The 15,429-nt window shown below is 66.1% G+C and overlaps 1 protein-coding gene across 1 annotated transcript in view; it reads left to right on the top strand.

The window, feature by feature from the left end:
• Positions 1-390: 390 nt before the first annotated feature.
• ADCY7 (adenylate cyclase 7) overlaps positions 391-15,429 on the top strand; it is a 38,272-nt gene continuing 23,233 nt past the window's right edge. Inside the window, exons 1-2 of the mRNA XM_054710824.1 lie at positions 391-462; positions 4,262-4,453. The gene's annotated coding sequence lies outside the window, so the exon portion shown is untranslated. The remainder of the gene's footprint in view (positions 463-4,261; positions 4,454-15,429) is intronic.

Raw genomic sequence — 15,429 nt, 5'->3', positions numbered from 1 at the left:
AGCGGGGCGTTCCTGGGGTACGGGGCGGATCTGCAGCTGCAGCAGCTGGAGGAGTTCGCTAGAAAGTGTTTCCCTGTGGGGCGGCGCGGCGCCTGGCGCGTCGGGACACGTGCGTGCCTTTGAGAACAGGTTTGAAAGGGCTTATTTCCTGCTCGGGTGCCAGGGTGCCCGGGCCCCTTCCGCGCCGACCGGGGCGGGCGCTTCATTTCTGGGAGAAGCAGCGGGGCGGCGGCAGGCGGGGCGGAATGGGGGCCGGAGCGTGCGGGGCGCCCCCCTTCGCCGCCTGCGCCCGGGGCTGGGCTGGGCCGGGCGGGACCCCGACCGCCAGCGGGGGGCGCCTGCGGCCACGCCGCCGTCCCAGCCCTCTCGCCGGATCCCGCCCGCCCGCGGCCGGGCGCACTGACGCTCGGGCGGCGGGGACTCGGGCCGCCGGGGCAGGAGCGCGGGCAGGTGAGCCGGCAGGTGAGCGCGGCGGGGACCCGCGAGGAGGTGCCGCCCGGAGCGGGAGCGCGCGCCCGGCGTGGGTGGGGGAGGGGCGGGATGCGCCCGCCGGCCCTCGGGCCTGCGCCATAGGGGTGCCTGCGGGGGTGCGGGGTGCCTGCAGGCTCCTCTGGGTGGAGGGCTGAGCCGGCCGCTCCCTCGGCTGCCTTCCCAGGCCTGAGATGGGGGGCAGCGGGGGAGGATGCCGGCCCACTGGGACCCCAGCCCCAACCCCCCTCCGCTCCACTCCTCTGGCTGGCTGGGGTCTGGGGCTCGTCTCCCATGCCCCCTCCCTCCGCCCTCGGCCCCCCACTCAGCGCCCTTTCGGGGGCGGGGCGGGGGGCCGGGGAGGGAGAATGTGCCCAGATAGGGCTCCCGGCTGGGCTGGCAGGAATAGGGGCCCAATGGACTGTCCCCACTCAGGACAGCCGGGCACCGCCTCCCTTCTGTGGGAAAGCCCTTGGCTTGTGGTGGCAGGGGGCGGCTTGGTCAGTGTCCCCGATGGACAGGGAGCTGACAGTGTCCGTATGTAGCGGACCCTTGGACAACAGGGTCCACTTACGTCCAGCCCAGGGTCTCCCCAGGTTCTGCACCCTGTGTCCCACCCGCCGCAGATGGGACCGTCCTTCCGGCCCCTGTGGGTGGGACTCCCCGGTTGGTGCGGAGGCACTGCCTGCTTGGTCTGACTGCCCACAGCCTTCAAGGCCACTTTATAGGAGGGACTGAGCATCCTGGGATTTGGTGTGGGGGTGGGGTGGGGCTGGAACCTACCTCCCACGGATGTCAGAGAGAACTGTGGTTAAGTTCTGGGGGAGTCAGAGGTCCCCGTGGGGTGTTCACGGTGTGGGGGTGGTGCCCTCACACCCTCCCCCTTGTTTAAGGGTCCACAGTGGTCTGTTTAAAGTGAAAACAGCCCGAGGAGGAGCCTCCCGCAGGACAAGCCCGGACTTGGGGTTGGAAGCGATCCACCCAGAGCCAGCGTGGGCAGGGGGAGGGGGTGCAGATGGGACAGTGGGCGGGCTCTGGCCCCTGACTTGGATCCTCACTGGGGGGACCCCAAATCTAACCTTTTGCATGAAGGAACTGGGCAGGGGTGGTGACGTAGCCTGGACATGGGTCCTCTCTCCTCAGATCCTCCGGCTTTGAGAGTGGGTGATCTTGGCCTCTTACGGGGGAGCGGGCAGGGGGAGCCCTCCAGTGTATGAGGCAGGTGGCTTACACAGCTATGGCATGACGCCCCTTGAATGAGTCAGGGCCGGAGTGATGAGCCCCTCTTACAGGTGGGAAAGCTGAGGTCGTCAAAGGTCAGTCCTGGAGCTGGAACCAGGGCCCAGCCTCCCGGGGTTCTGGGGGGGTCCGTTTGAGTATCCTTTGGGAGCTGACCCCACCTTGGCAGGCAGAGTCTCCCATGGGCCCATTAAATCCTGCAAGAGCAAAGCACTCTGCCCACCTCCCTGCCCACCTCCCTGCCCACCCCCCTGCCCTCGTCCCCCCTCCGCGGCCTGCCCCACCCCGGGGTGCTCTGGGCTTTGAGGCTGACCCCACCTCTCAGGCCCCCTTCCTGTGTAGTTGGGCACAAAGGGATGGCTGATGGGTGACTGGCTTATGTTGACTCCAGTAAGGGAGCCTGAGTGGCAGGCCGGGCCGGGGCCTGGGCGGAGGCGGGACTGAGCCCACTGGCCAATGGGAGAGACGAAGCGGCTGCACTTTGACCCCAGACACCTGTAGCGAGAGGCCCCCCAGCAGGCCATCGGGTGCAGGAGCCTTGATGGAAAGATCTTTGTGGAGTTTGTTGCTAGATCTCTCCTTTGTTTACACTTTCTGTATTTTCAAAATTGTCTGCGATGGGGAAGCAAAGCAAAACTTTATTCCCCTTTTGTTGGTTCTGGAGAAGTTTCAAGAGCAGTTCTGCTGGTTTGAAACTTGGCATTGGGTTTGCCGGGGGGTCGGGAGGCTGTGCAAACGTCTCATTTTAATAGGGTGGCCCGGGGGCAGGCCCCAGGGTTCTGAGGCATTTCGGTACCAATTAGCCCCAAACCCGAGCAGGCAGCCTGGACCTCAGGCCCAGGAGCCGCTCTTCGGCTCTTCGGCTCCCTCCTCTCCCTGTGCGCCTGCTGGCTCTCTGGCCGCCGTCCGAGAGCTAGCTGACGGGGCCAGGGTGATGGCGGCCCCTCTCCAGAGGGGACCAGGCTGGGGGTGATGGCCGGAGTCTCCAGGCTCTGATGCACCCCCATTTGGGAACCACAAAGAGAGTGGTTTCCCAAGCTGGCATGCCTGGCCCGGGTCCCGAGAGGATTGGATGACCCCCTCCCTGCGGAGTTTGGGGATCAGCTGATAGGCTTCTCCTCTCTGCAAGAGTCCTGAGTCCTCTGTGTCCCCGGGGTGAGCGCTCCCTCTCCTCCCCCTCCAGCCCTTGCTGTGCCTTCCTTCTGTAAACCCTTCCCTCCACTGCCGGGGGTGGGGTGCAGTGGGCCTCAGGACGCTCAGCCCCCTGGGGCAGCTGACCTTGGGGTCCCCTTCAGCACGGGGGTCTGAGGTCAGGGATGTGGCTCTGACCTGGCACTTGGGCCTGGATGGTCACTTTAAGAGGGGGACAAAGAAAGGCCGGAGATGCTGTCCCCAGGCCTGCAGGGCCCTCTCCTGTCCCCAGCTGTATAGAGGGGGTGGAGGTGGGCGTGGGGCTGTGCAGGAGCTGGCCGCCCAGCTGGTGTGTGCGGGAGGGCGGCGCTCCCGCGGTTCATGAGCGCCTGCCGGCCAGCTGTTTGCAGAGGGAACGCGTCTGCAATCATTAACAGGGCGATTATTCTCGAGGCCTTCTGTCTGGAGGACCGGAACTCGGGCTCTGGAGGGAACCCCCGGGCGCTCCCTGGCTGTGTGACTTCGGGCCAGTGCGTCCACCTCTCTGAGCTTCCGTTTCTCATGTATGAAATGGAGACGCTGAGGATGCTTCTGTCAAAGGCCAAGGAACAGGTCCAGATCCGAGGGGGCCGCAGAGACCCGCCCCGGCGGCAGCCCGGGACTCGGGCGGCGGGCGGTTGTGTGAAGGAGTCACTGGGGCGGTGGATGGACTGGGTGGGGCCTGGAGGTCAGGGTATGGTGTCAGTATTAACTGGGTGGTGACTGTTTATATGGGGCCTTTTCTCAGGAAGGGGGCGACCCCGCCCGCAGCCCTCAGCGGGGCACCAGGCTCTTCGGAAGGGGTGCTGGGTGGTGTGCTGACGGCTGGGGAGGAGGGGCCCACGGAGGGGCCCAGGCCGCAGTCTCCGTCTTGGCTTGGTGTATGTGGGTGGGCGGGCTCCTCCTCTCTCTCTCCCAGCCTCTGGTCCTTCCTCTGTAAAATGGGGATACACCTCCTTGCTAGAGGGTGGTGGGAGGGCATGGGTGGGAGGCTAGGAGGGCGTGGCCTGGCAGCCTGGAGCAGGGGTGCTTTGCATGTGGCTGCGAGGAGGATAGGGTTCTTGGCCTCTAGTTCCGCACCAGCCTGGGTGCAGGGTCAGTAGGTGCCCAGCGGGACAAAGACTGAGCCAATGGGCACAGGTGATGGGGGCGGGGCAAGGCTGGCCACGCCTCCTCCCCTGACCTTGTGGCTCTGCCTGCTAGTGCCTACCTCGCAGCCAGGATGCTGGGAGCAGCTCAGCGTGGCGAGTTTGGTGTCTGACAGAGGGAAACTGAGGCTCTGAGAGGCAGTGTGATCCCGGGGGTCCCACAGCCAGGCAGCTCCTGGGGAGGAGGAGAAAGGCAGCTCGTTTCTTCTCGCTAAATGCCTTTCACTTTGTTGCAGAAATGGTTCCCATTTCGTACTGAAAAGCCAGGAAACCTAAGCGGTCCGGGGGGACCCCAGCACCTCTCCTCTTCGAAGCAGCCCGTTACCACAGCGGGCACATCTTCCCAGCGGGCTTTTTACAAACACGGCCAGAAAGAGTCTTGAGCATCCGTGCTCCCGGCTGCCGTCGAAGGAAGCGGCCCGTGCTTTGTGAGTGGAGCCCTGGGGCGGGGGGGGCGCGGGGGCGGCGGGGGGGGGGGGCGGTCGTGGTGCCTGGGAGCCTGGCTGGGTCGTGTAGGCTGTTTCCGTATTTGTGCCGGCGGAGCACTGTGCTAGGAGCCGGCAGCAAGGTCTGTGCCTACGTCGGGGGTCCTTCCGAAGGGTCAGTGAAGACGGCCCGTCTCTCCACTTCCTGGGCCCACAGACTGGACGCGGGTGTGTGGTCAGGCTGCGCCTGGGGGCGTGGAGGTCCCAGGCGCCAAGCGCGCCCCACTCCCCGCCCCCTTCGGTGAACTGCTTTGCGGCCAGAGGATGAGCTGAGCCAGAGGCTCCAGGAGAGGGGTTAAGCAGCCTGCCCTGCCCGGCTGGTGCTGGGAGCCATTAAGCTCCTCTGTGGGTGGTGGGAGCGGGGGGGGGGGGGGGGGGGGGGGGAGGAAGAGGAGGAGGAGGAGGGCGAGGAGGGGAGGAGGCCTCTGCTCCATGCTGGGAGGTGATGGCAGGGCCTGAGGTTGTCTCTGCCAAGCATGATGGGTGTTCAGGTGAGGAGGGGGCATGGGAAGCTGCCCTCCCCCTCCCCCCCCCCCGTTCCTTTGGGGAACAGGTTGACCCTGTGGCGGGGTCACCAGCTCTGAGACCTGGGGCGCCGTCTCCCCTGCAGGCCGCACAGTCCTCATCCGGAGGAAGGGGCTGAGAGGACCCGTGCGGGCGGCGGGCGTCTCAGATGAGACGACGGGTGCTGAGCTCTCACAGCGACCAGGCTTCAGCGCTTCACGGGGAAGGTGACACACGCAGGGAGACAGAGAGCGTGCCCCCACCCCCTCGTTCAGCCGCCGCGGTCGCCGGCCCCCGCCAGCCTGCTGACGTTGTTCCTGAAATACTGTTCTTAGCTCCTAACTGCCCCTTTGGTGTCCAACATCTCCCTCCATGTGTTTTTAAAAAAATACGTGTTTATTGATTCCAGAGCGAGGAAGGGAGAGGGAGAGAAGGATAGGAACATCCATGACGAGAGAATCACCGATAGGCTGCCCCACAACCCGGGTGTGTGCCCCGACTGGGAATCGAACCCGTGACTTTGGTTCATGGGTCGACATTCAACCACTGAACCACGCTGGCCCGGCTTCCAGATTTTATTTATTATTATTATTATTATTATTTTTTGCGCGCACACACACACACACACACACACACAGACACACACACCTGTGATGTTGAAGGAGAGGGAGAGGGCTCCCCCTTCGCTGCTGTTCGCAGGGCAGGGCCACTCCCCTCCCAGGCTCCGCAGGGCGGGCGGGCCTTCCTCCCGCTCCCCTCGGCTGGGCGGGGAAGGACAGGCGTCCGCTGGGGTCGCCCAGCGGCCAAGTTTTTCAAAGGAAACAAGGCCGTGGGTTGGCAGAGCGGCTGCTTTCACATCTGTTCCTTTAGGATCCTCTGCTGTTACTCAGCACGGCCTGGCCCAGCCTGCCCTTCCCTGGCCACAGCCCTGTCGCCCAGGCTGGGCCGAGCGGGGCCACGGGGGCCCTGGGAGCCGGCCCCTGCCCCCCGGCCGGCTGTCCCAACGCGCCGTAAGGCTCTCCTCTCTGTCACCGGGACTGGGACAAGCGGCCGTCCCGTAGACTCATCCTACGCCGGAGGGGCAGCGGCGCCGGCGCGGGTTGTAGGCCAAGGCGCGAGCGATTGCTTAGCACACGCGTATGTGGGGTGGCTTTGCGGCTCACCCTCCACCCCTTGGCACCCCTGATGAGGAGTCGGAGGCCCCTGTTCTAGCCTGTAACTTGTACCTGACCCCAGGGGCTGCTCTGGACACCCCGCTCCCTGCTTGTGAAGGAAGAGAAGGGGTGGCCCTGAGCACTGCCCAGGGTCCCTGCCCATCCCGGAGCCCTGGAGGCTGAGGGGATGCGGTGCGTGGGAATCACCTCCCACCCCCCCTGTGAAAAATGGGTCTGGGACCCCAAGGCTGAGCCCGCCTCAGCGAGGTCACCCCCACCCCCCTCCGGGCGGGCTGAGCGTAGGGACGCAGGCCGCTCACTGGCCGCACGGAGTGGGCTGTTTCCGCTGGGTTCTCACTGGGGGAAGCTGGGTGCGGATCAATTTGGCAGAAATGTCATGGGGACGTCTTGGGGAGAGGTGACCCCCACTCACGGTGAGAACGAGGCGGCCCAGTCTGCACCGGGGCCAGTGGACCTGCTTCCGTGGTTGGCAAGTTGGTGCTGGCTTTGGCAGGAGGCCGCGTGGTGGGAGCTTCCCCCACTGGCTGATCCCGGAGGTAGCGAGGGGCGGCGCGACGTCCTGCGTGACCTCAGAAATCCCACAGCGAGCTTTGCACTATTTTGTTGTGTGTGTGTTGTGTGTGTGTGTGTGTGTGTGTGTGTGATGGTGTGATTGTGCAGGGGCGTGAGCACAGGAGGCCGGGTCACCGGAGGCCGCCCGGAGCCTGACTGGCACGGTGCCCGCCCCCGCCCCGTCCCCGGCCAGACGACGGAGCGCGTTTCCCCACGTGGTGGAAACAGAAGTTCCAGGATTGCGTCTCCCTGCACGGCTGAGTCACCCCCCCCATCTCTCAGTGGACACCAGACGGCGGTTCCCCCAGGAACAGGGAGCTGTCACCGAGCGGAAGGAGGGTCCCAGGAATGCCCTCTGTGGAGAGGCCCGTGGCCCAGGGGAGGGGGCGACGGGGCACTGGGAGGGCGTCCTGGAAGAGGTGGCATCTGCACTTGGTTGGGAGGACGAATAGCATTTTCAGCAGCCGGCGTGGCAGAGAGGCAGGGAAGGGGGAGGCAGCCGGGTAGCAGGGCCAGGGACCTGGCGTGTGGGGTCAGGAGGAGGAGCCAGCCTTGGCTCAGGAGGCACAGCAAAGCCGGGAGGGCCTTTTAAAAAAATATTTTATTGGTTTCAGAGAAGAAGGGAGAGAGAGAAACATCAGTGATGAGAGAGAATCATGGACCGGCTGCCTCCTGCACGTCCCCCACTGGCGATCAAGCCCACCAGCCGGGCTTGTGCCCTGAACTGTGACCTCCTGGTTCATAGGTTGACTCTCAATCACGAGCCACACCCGCCCGGCCATGGAGGGTCTTTGCCCAGGGGAGCATGGGGTACAGGCAGGAACTAGGGGTGGAGCTGAGGGAACGCCTCTGGCCTCCCTTGCCCACCAGCTTTAACTGAGCACCTGCTGTGTGCCCTCACAAGGGGCTGGAGGACACCGTCCCGACCTTCACCGGGGGGCTCCCTGAGCTGCCAAGGTCACGTAACCTGGCCCAAGTCCCTCGATGGGGCTCTCACCCCAGAGCCCCCCAGGCTCTTCTTCGTCCCGAGGGGCTGGGTTGGGGGTGAGTTACAGCCGATGGCACAGACCCCTCTCCAGGCTCCACGGGCGTGTGATGAGCCCCCAGCTCTCCCCAAGGGCAAGGAAGGGCTGAGGTGCGTGGGAGAGAGGATTATTCCCTGCTCAGGCCCCTCCCTGAAGCTGCCCGCGTTCACAGCGCATTGGGGTGCTGTGGGGGCTCTTCCGGGGGGGGGGGCTCCACATCTGAGTAGCTGAGTGGGCCAGGCTGTCGGCCCCCTGCTCAGTGGCCCCCGGGCCAACCCTCTGCCTTGTTCCTGCTGGAGTTCTAGCCCTTCCTGCCCACGGTGCGCTCCCTGCCGCCTTGGCTCCCGCGCACCAGTCAGGGAGTGTCCGGGCCACCTTCTCGGCCTGGGACGCCCCATCTTGGGTCCCCTCGTCTGAGGATGAGGTGTCTGTCCCCTGAGCTCCGGGCTGTGTCTGGCCTTCACGGTGCCTCGCCCGATCTCTGTGCCGTGCCATCGGCCCACGTCTCAACCTGGGAGCTTGGATCTCAGGGGCCGGGTGCCAGTCACGTTTCTGTCCCCAGCACCCCGGGGGGTCCCACCCACAGGGAGGAGGCCGGGTGCTGCCGAGTGGGACAGGGAAGGTTCGAGCCTGGGCTTTGTGCCCTGGCACCGTGTTCGAGCCCAAACCAGTCTTCCCGGTCCGGTGCTCGGAGAGCCTCAGGTCGCCCCTCCTCTGGGGAAGTTGGTCCGGAAGGTCTGGGAGCACCGAGTGGCCCAGGACACCCTGCTGAGGAGGGCGGAGTGGGGTTTGAGGCAGCCTTGCTCCCAGGAGGGTCGTGGCCTGCGTGGCTGAGAGTCAGCCCTGAGTTGGAACCCTGGCTCTGCCTTTCCGTGGCGCTGTGTGCTCAGGAGCGCGGGGGGCCTCTCTGACCCTCCGTCTCCTCTTCTCTAGAGGGAGGCACGAGCAGGACCCTCCTCATGGGGCCCTGTCCACGTGCTGATCACAGAACCAGTTAGCCTGTGCCCAGTTGGTATCAGCGGCGACAGGGAGGGGGCAGCTGATGGATGATACTCTCATCATGCAGCAGGGAGGGGGCCCCCACGCACCCCTGGGGCGCTGGCTGGGCTGGGGGTGCGGGCGGGCGGGGGGTGCAGGCAGTCGGCAGCAAAGAGTTTGACCACTGTCTCCTCTGGGGAAAGAGCTGGAAGGGGGGCCGGGGAGGGCAGGAGGTGTCAGCTGGGAACCCCACTTTGTTACCAACAGAAGGGTTTCCTGTGAGGATAAAAGGTAGACGATGACCCTAGCATCCCAGACACGTGCTCAGAAGGGCTCCCCGGGGACCGGGAGGTGCTTCCCTGTCTCAGGAGGTCTCTGCTGGCTGCTTCCCAGCCCCTCCTCCTCTGCTGCCTCACCGCTGAGCCCTCCAGGACCCCAGTGGGGAAACTGAGGCCTGGCAATGCAGAAGGGGCGTGAGGTTTGGTTCCTGGCCTCAGGGGTCCCAGGGCTGGCCGGGGTTCTCTGGGGCTCTGGCAGTTTGGAGTGGGGACTCCAGGCAAGGGCCCTGGCCTGGCCCCACTCGGCGGGTGGAGGGGCAGCTGGGATTGGAGAGGCAGCCGGCTGGGCTGGAGACCTTGGATTCTCGGAGATGGACTAGGCCCCACACGATGTGGGTGGGGAAACTGAGGCCCGGGGCCGGCGTGTGAGCGGCGGAGCCAGGGCGAGCGGCATGCCAGGCTGCTCTCGCCTCTAACTGCGCATTAAGAATCCATTTGCTCCCCCTCCCCCCCCCCCCCCGCCTCCGACCGCGCTCTCGGGGCTCCTAATGGAGGTTTCTGGTGCGTGTTTTATTTTCACTTTTTGAAAATTGTTCCAGCTTAAAGCTTCCAATTTCCATGAAGTCATTGGAGCCCGGAGCCAGGCCTGACAGCTCCCCCCACTCCCGCGGAGGGCTCGGCTGCAGCAGGGAGGGGGCCCCCACGCACCCCTGGGGCGCTGAGCTGAGGCGCTGCCCCCGTGGCCGCCGCGGAGCAGGAAGTTGTGGGTCCCAGATGTGACTCACCCGCATTAGGTAGCCGGGGAAGCAGCCTGCACATGTGGGAGCCTGGATGCCGGCCGGCCAGGGGCAGGCGAGGGCCCGGCCACCCGCGTGCCGGCTCAGCCCCCCGCCCCGCTGCCCAGGGGCCCCGGAGGAGAGCCAGGTAACGTGGGGTGTGGGGATGGGGCGCCCTCTGTCCTATGGCTGGGCCCACGGGGACCGCCAGACACCGGCCTCAGCAGGCGGGCCTGGCCGGGCAGGGGATGGACAGGGTCTGGGCTGGGGCGGAGGAGGCTCTCGGGCCTCCTGGGCAGACAGCCGGGTGGCCCGGCTCCTGGACAGAGGACCAGAGACAACCTGTCACCGGCTCTTCACCTCGCCGGGAAGGTGCACAGCCGCTGCAGGCCGTCGCCCCTGGAAGTCTGGGAGCGACAGATTCGGCCGCCTCCCGCTCAGGGCTGTCACTCACACGGACAAGTACGCTCTGCTTTTCTCAATGGCTGCCCACGAGTGAGGAAGGCCGCTGGATTTATTTTATTAGGCTGGGAAAATAAACAAACACCAGCTCTGGGAGGGAGCGCATGCCGAGACGGAGCGGATGCCTGCAGCGCCGGCCAGCTCCGTCCGCCCAGCCCGCCCAGCCCGCGGCCTCGGGCCAGCGCGCACCATGGCGATGGGTCCTTCCGGACCTCTCCACCCACACGCTCCGCACACGGACACATGGGCACACACGGGAGAAGCGCCTCTTCCCTCTCGCCACCGGGAGTTGGGGACAGCGGGCACCGGGGCTTCCTCTGTGGCCAGCCCTGGCGGGGGGCCAGCTGGGCTCGGAGCCGCAGACCCCTGGCCCACGGCCTGGACAGGCGGCCGGTGTCTGGGCCGCTCCGCCTGGGATGGCGTGTGACCGTGGGCTGTCACTAGCTCTGAGCACAGCTGGGAATGAGGGGCGACTTGGACCAGCCCCTCTCGGGGGGCACCTGCTGCGTGGTCTTGGTGGTACTGTGGCCTCGGGTGGTACTGGCCTCTCCGGGGATGAGCGTGCTCAGTTGTCAGCTATGAACACGTTTCAGAAGAAGCCGTCCCTGAATAGGACCTTGAACCTGACTTCACGGATGCGCTTTTGCCGGGACGAGGCTGAGGGAGATACTGAGATGCAATGCGAGGAGGCTAGAGAGGAAGTGTGGAGGGCCCGGCGGCCGGGCAGGAAGTGCGGGGTCTGGGGGTGCAGTCTCGGGGGGAGCTGCAGGTCTGCCCGCCTCCCGCCGGGCCCTGGGCTTTCTGGGGTTTTCCGGTGGCCCCGGGTGTGGTGTGGGTGTGGAGGAGGGGGAGGCTTGCGATTGTTCCGGATTCTCGGCCCGAGAGGGACGGTGTGGATGCTGGGGGGAGTCTGCAGTGGTTTTCTGTGGGAAAGAAGTGGCATTTCCGGGGTGTCGGTGCGGGGTGGTCTCGAAGGGCCTCGGTGCAGCGAGCCATGGGATGGGGCAGGAGTGGGGCCTCCACACAGGCTTTGGGGGGCCTTTTAAGAGGAGACAAAGGTCTGGCTTAATGTCGCTTTGTGGCGCGGACCCCTCTTTACAATCTGGAACTATCGCTTTAACCCAGCCCTGCCTCCCCACCGCCCTGTAGGTGTGGTAGGTGACCTCTGTCCTCACTTTATAGGGGAGAAAATTGAGGCCCAGGGGGCGCTCTCCTGTCCTGGTCACCCTGTGAGTGGGCCTCAGGGTGTCCACCCCCTCCCCGCCCTCCCGGGAGCTGTCCCGTTTGTGCGCAGGACCCTGTGCCAGTCTGTGATGAGGCTGGTGTGGGGGACGGGGGGGGGGGTGGACTCAGGCTCCCCGGAGGGAGTCCCGGGCCGGGCCTTGGTCTGCACCCCCGTGTGCCAGGTGGCTGGGGCTGAGTCAGGGCCTCAGCTGGGAGGTAGGTGACCGGCCCTTTGGATTTTCCATAACATCTATTTTTTAAAATATGTTTTTATTGATTTTTATTGAGGAAGGGAGAGGGATAGCGAGACAGAAGCATCGATGAGAGAGAATCATGGATCGGCTGCCTCCTGCACGCCCCCCACTGGGGATCGAGCCTGCAACCCGGGCATGTGCCCTGACTGGGAATGGAACCGTGACCTCCTGGTTCATAGGCCGATGCTCAACCACTGAGCCTCGCCGGCCAGGCAGCATTTTCCATGACTTTTCACCTCCCACCCCAGGGTCAGGATGAGGTAGCTGGTGGCCGCCCCTGTCTCCCTCCTCCTGTCCGGGAGGGAGAGCGGGCGGGGCACTCTGTCACTGAGCTGACGGCAGCGTTGCCCAGTCGGACGATAATGCTCAGCCTTCTGGGAACTGGGGCCTCGGGAGCAGGCCGCGCGTATCACAGCCCAGGTGGGGCTTTGGTGGGGTTGGGTCTCAGGGGGAGGAGGTGCTGATGGTGGATCTTTGGAGAGTTTACTCTGCTTAAAAGTCCTACGTAGCCTGGCCGGTGTGGCTCAGTGGTTGAGTGTCGACTTTGAACCTGGAGGTCATGGCTCAGTTCGATTCCCGGTCAGGGCACATGCCCAGGTTGCAGGCTCGATCCCCAGTGGGGGGCGTGCAGGAGGCAGCCGATCCATGATTCACTCTCATCCTTGATGTTTCTCTCTCTTTCCCTCTCCCTTATTCTCTCTGAAATCAATTAAAAGATATTTTTAAATTAAAAAATAAGATCTACGTAGCTGTGGTCCCCGCGGGTCTGTGCTGGGAAGAGGTGCCACGCCGCTCCTGGACGGGAGCCGCTGAGCAGGGAGGTGGCTGCATGGCTGGCCCGGCTGGGGTGCGGCTCTGTCTGCCCGTCCGTCCGGCCTCGGTGGGGAGGGAACCTGCCCGGCGGCCTGCGCCCTGGCTGATCCTCATTCCTGTTTCCTCCCCTGTACGGGGCAGTGCCCGGCAGGTTTCAGGGAGAGTGGCAGGCGTGGAAAGCCTGTCCCAGGCATCTGAGGCCCGGGCCGGGGCCCTCTGCCCCCTCCTGCCGGCCTGGGGCCCTCGGCCCCCTCCCCGCCCAGTTGCCTGCCACCCCCGGGCCCCAAGGAGGTGGCAGCATGCCCACCGATAGCCATCAGCACCCAGCTCCGCCTGCCGCTGCCCACGGATTTCTCAGCTGCCCGCGTCACGGCGTGGCCTCGCCCGGCCCTGGCGACACCTCGTGCGGAGCAGCTTCCAGGCCCTGCCCCGTCCCCACGCGCCGTCTCGGTGGCGGGCGGGCGGGCGGGCGGGCGGTGAGCCTTGGACCAGGTGGGCTCAGCTCCTCTTGGGTGGCCTTCTCCGGCTTTCCGAGGTTTTCGTAGCCCCGAGGTCATTTCGCCGCTAGGACAGGCTGGGGCGGGGGCTCAGGGGGGAAACCGCGTCCTGGGAGGCGTGACCCGTGAGCTCAGGCACACGGACCAGGTGGGGGTGAGTGCGGCTGTATCCGGCCCGGCCATGGAGTTTAGGGCCCGAGTCGCCTGTGTGCTGGTGGGGTTGTGTCCTGGGAGCTGGCAGTGCATGGCCAGGCCTCTCTGGGGAGGGGTGTCCCTCCCGGGCAGTGGCAGGCCGGGCGCCCTGTGCTGGAGGAAGGGCAGGCTCTGCAGCCAAATCAGGTGGTCTCGGCGGCCCTCCTGGAGGAGGTGGCAGCTGAGCAGGCACGGAGGGCGGGCAGGAGCCTGCCAGGCAGAGGGCGCTCGGGGTGGGGAGGAGGCACTGCTTTCAGGCTGCTGTGGGCGGGGCTTGTTTGGGGAACCGAAATCAGTCAAATCATGCAGCCCCGAAGGAGGCCTGGGGAGCCCCGCCGGTGGTTCCTGGCCAGGGGGTGAGCGGGACGGGGCTGGGTGTTCTTGGGGTCCTGGGCGGGTGCGGGGAGCTGGGGGACTATCCCGGGGAGGCTCGGGTTTGCGGGGGTGGAGGGTGGGGGGATGCTGTGGCCTGAGATTCCATCGAGGCCCCCCCGTGCGTGCACAGCCGACCCTGGCTCTGGAGAGCAGGGGTTTGTGGGAGGAGTGAGTGGCCCGGAAGGGGGGCTGGCTCCAAGGCCGGCTACGGAGGGCCTCTTGAGCCCCATGTGGGTGCCTGCTGTGCGGGTGCCGCTCCGGAAGCCGGGCTGTGGTTTGGGGGTGGTCGGCTGGACTGCTTCCCTGCAGAAGGGCACTTCCGGGCTGTGCTGGCCGGGCCCAGGTGCTCAGGAAGCCGGGGGAAATGGGGTCTCCCCCCCGGGGTGGGGGCTGGCGCTGCAGGAGCCAGACTGGGACCTGGGGGCCGGGCAGTGGCTGCGGGCGCCGTGATGCCTCCCTGGGCTCTGGGAATGGCCAGGGGCCGCTAAGGCCTGGAACATGGCCTGCGGATTCCGGGTGGGGGTGCCCTGCCCCCTGCCCTCTCTGTGGTCGGCTCCTCTGCTGGTCCGAGGAGACGCTGGGGGGATCAGGCCCAGGCAAGAGGGGCAGAGCTGGGAGGGTCTCCTGGCGGTCGGCCTGGGGCCCTGCTTTGCCATGGCCGGTGGGGAGCTGGAGGCAGGGGCCACCTCGCTGCCCTGCATGGGAGAGGCAGGAGGCGGGGCAGGTTGTCTCCCAAAACGCCCAGAGGGCAGGGGCGTCTCCCCAGGGGTCTCCTGTGTCTTCTCTCACCCCCATCCCGGAGGCCGAGCTCGGGGCTGGGCCGGTCCCCCCACTGTGTGCCCATCCTGCCCAACCAGGGCCGGGTGGGGGTGGGGGAGTGGGGCTCCCAGGCCGTCAGAGAAGGGGCGGGGAGGACAGCGGGCTGTCTGGCCACAGTGGCCCAGGAAGTCTGCGGGGAGAAGCTCCGAGCTGACTCTCCGAGGCGCTGAGCCAGCACTTCCCAGGCTTCCGGGACTTCCTGCAGGAAGAGCCCCTCGAGCCAGGAGGCCTGAGAAAGGCGCAGCTGTCTTTCCTTCAACACCTCCCTTCCCTCCTCCCTTCCCTGCAGCACTCGCCGGAGCCTTTGCTTTGCCATGTGCTCAGGGGATCGTGAAGGAGGAGAGGGTTAACGTGCACCTCCCGTGACAGACACGGGCGAGGTGGCCACGCGTGACCGCTCGTGGTGCCCGGCCCTGGGCAGAGCACGCCTCGGGAAGCGCAGGGGCGGGTGCAGAGAGCCTGGCTGTGGAATGGGCAGGTCTGGGTTTGAGGCTTCGCCCTGCTGCTGCCCAGCTGGGGACTTTGGCCGAGCAGGTTAGGATCCCAGAGGGTCCCCTGGCTGGGGGTCAGGGTGGCAGGACGTGCCCAGGCCGGTCCCAGCCCTGCTCACTCGGCTGGGGGTGCTGCAGGGCTGACCGTGGGGTCCCCAGCCTGCCTGGTTTTCTGCCTTTGCCTCCGGTTGGGCTCAGAGGTTGCCGTGTTATCTGGGGGGTTGGGGGTTACGCTTTCTCTCCTGTCAGCAGACCTCGAGGGCTTGGGGTGGGGGCCAGATGCCCCCGGGAGTTCTCGCTGCCTCGGACCGACATCCCCACAAACCCCTGGCCCAGTGGGTAGCTGCTCCCTTGAGGCCTACCCGGCACCACATGGGGGTGTCAACCGTGTTGCTCCTCATGGCCCCAGGCAGCACCCCGAGGTGCTGACCACAGGTGTCTCCACCCCAGAGGCCAGATCACTCTCGGGGGAGAGCGAGGGCCTGGGCTCGGACAGGGCCGGGG

Source organism: Eptesicus fuscus, chromosome 21, assembly GCF_027574615.1.
Source record: "Eptesicus fuscus isolate TK198812 chromosome 21, DD_ASM_mEF_20220401, whole genome shotgun sequence".
Lineage (NCBI taxonomy): Eukaryota > Metazoa > Chordata > Mammalia > Chiroptera > Vespertilionidae > Eptesicus > Eptesicus fuscus.
The sequence above is the reverse complement of the archived record's forward strand: the minus strand, read 5'-3'. Positions and strand labels throughout refer to the sequence as shown.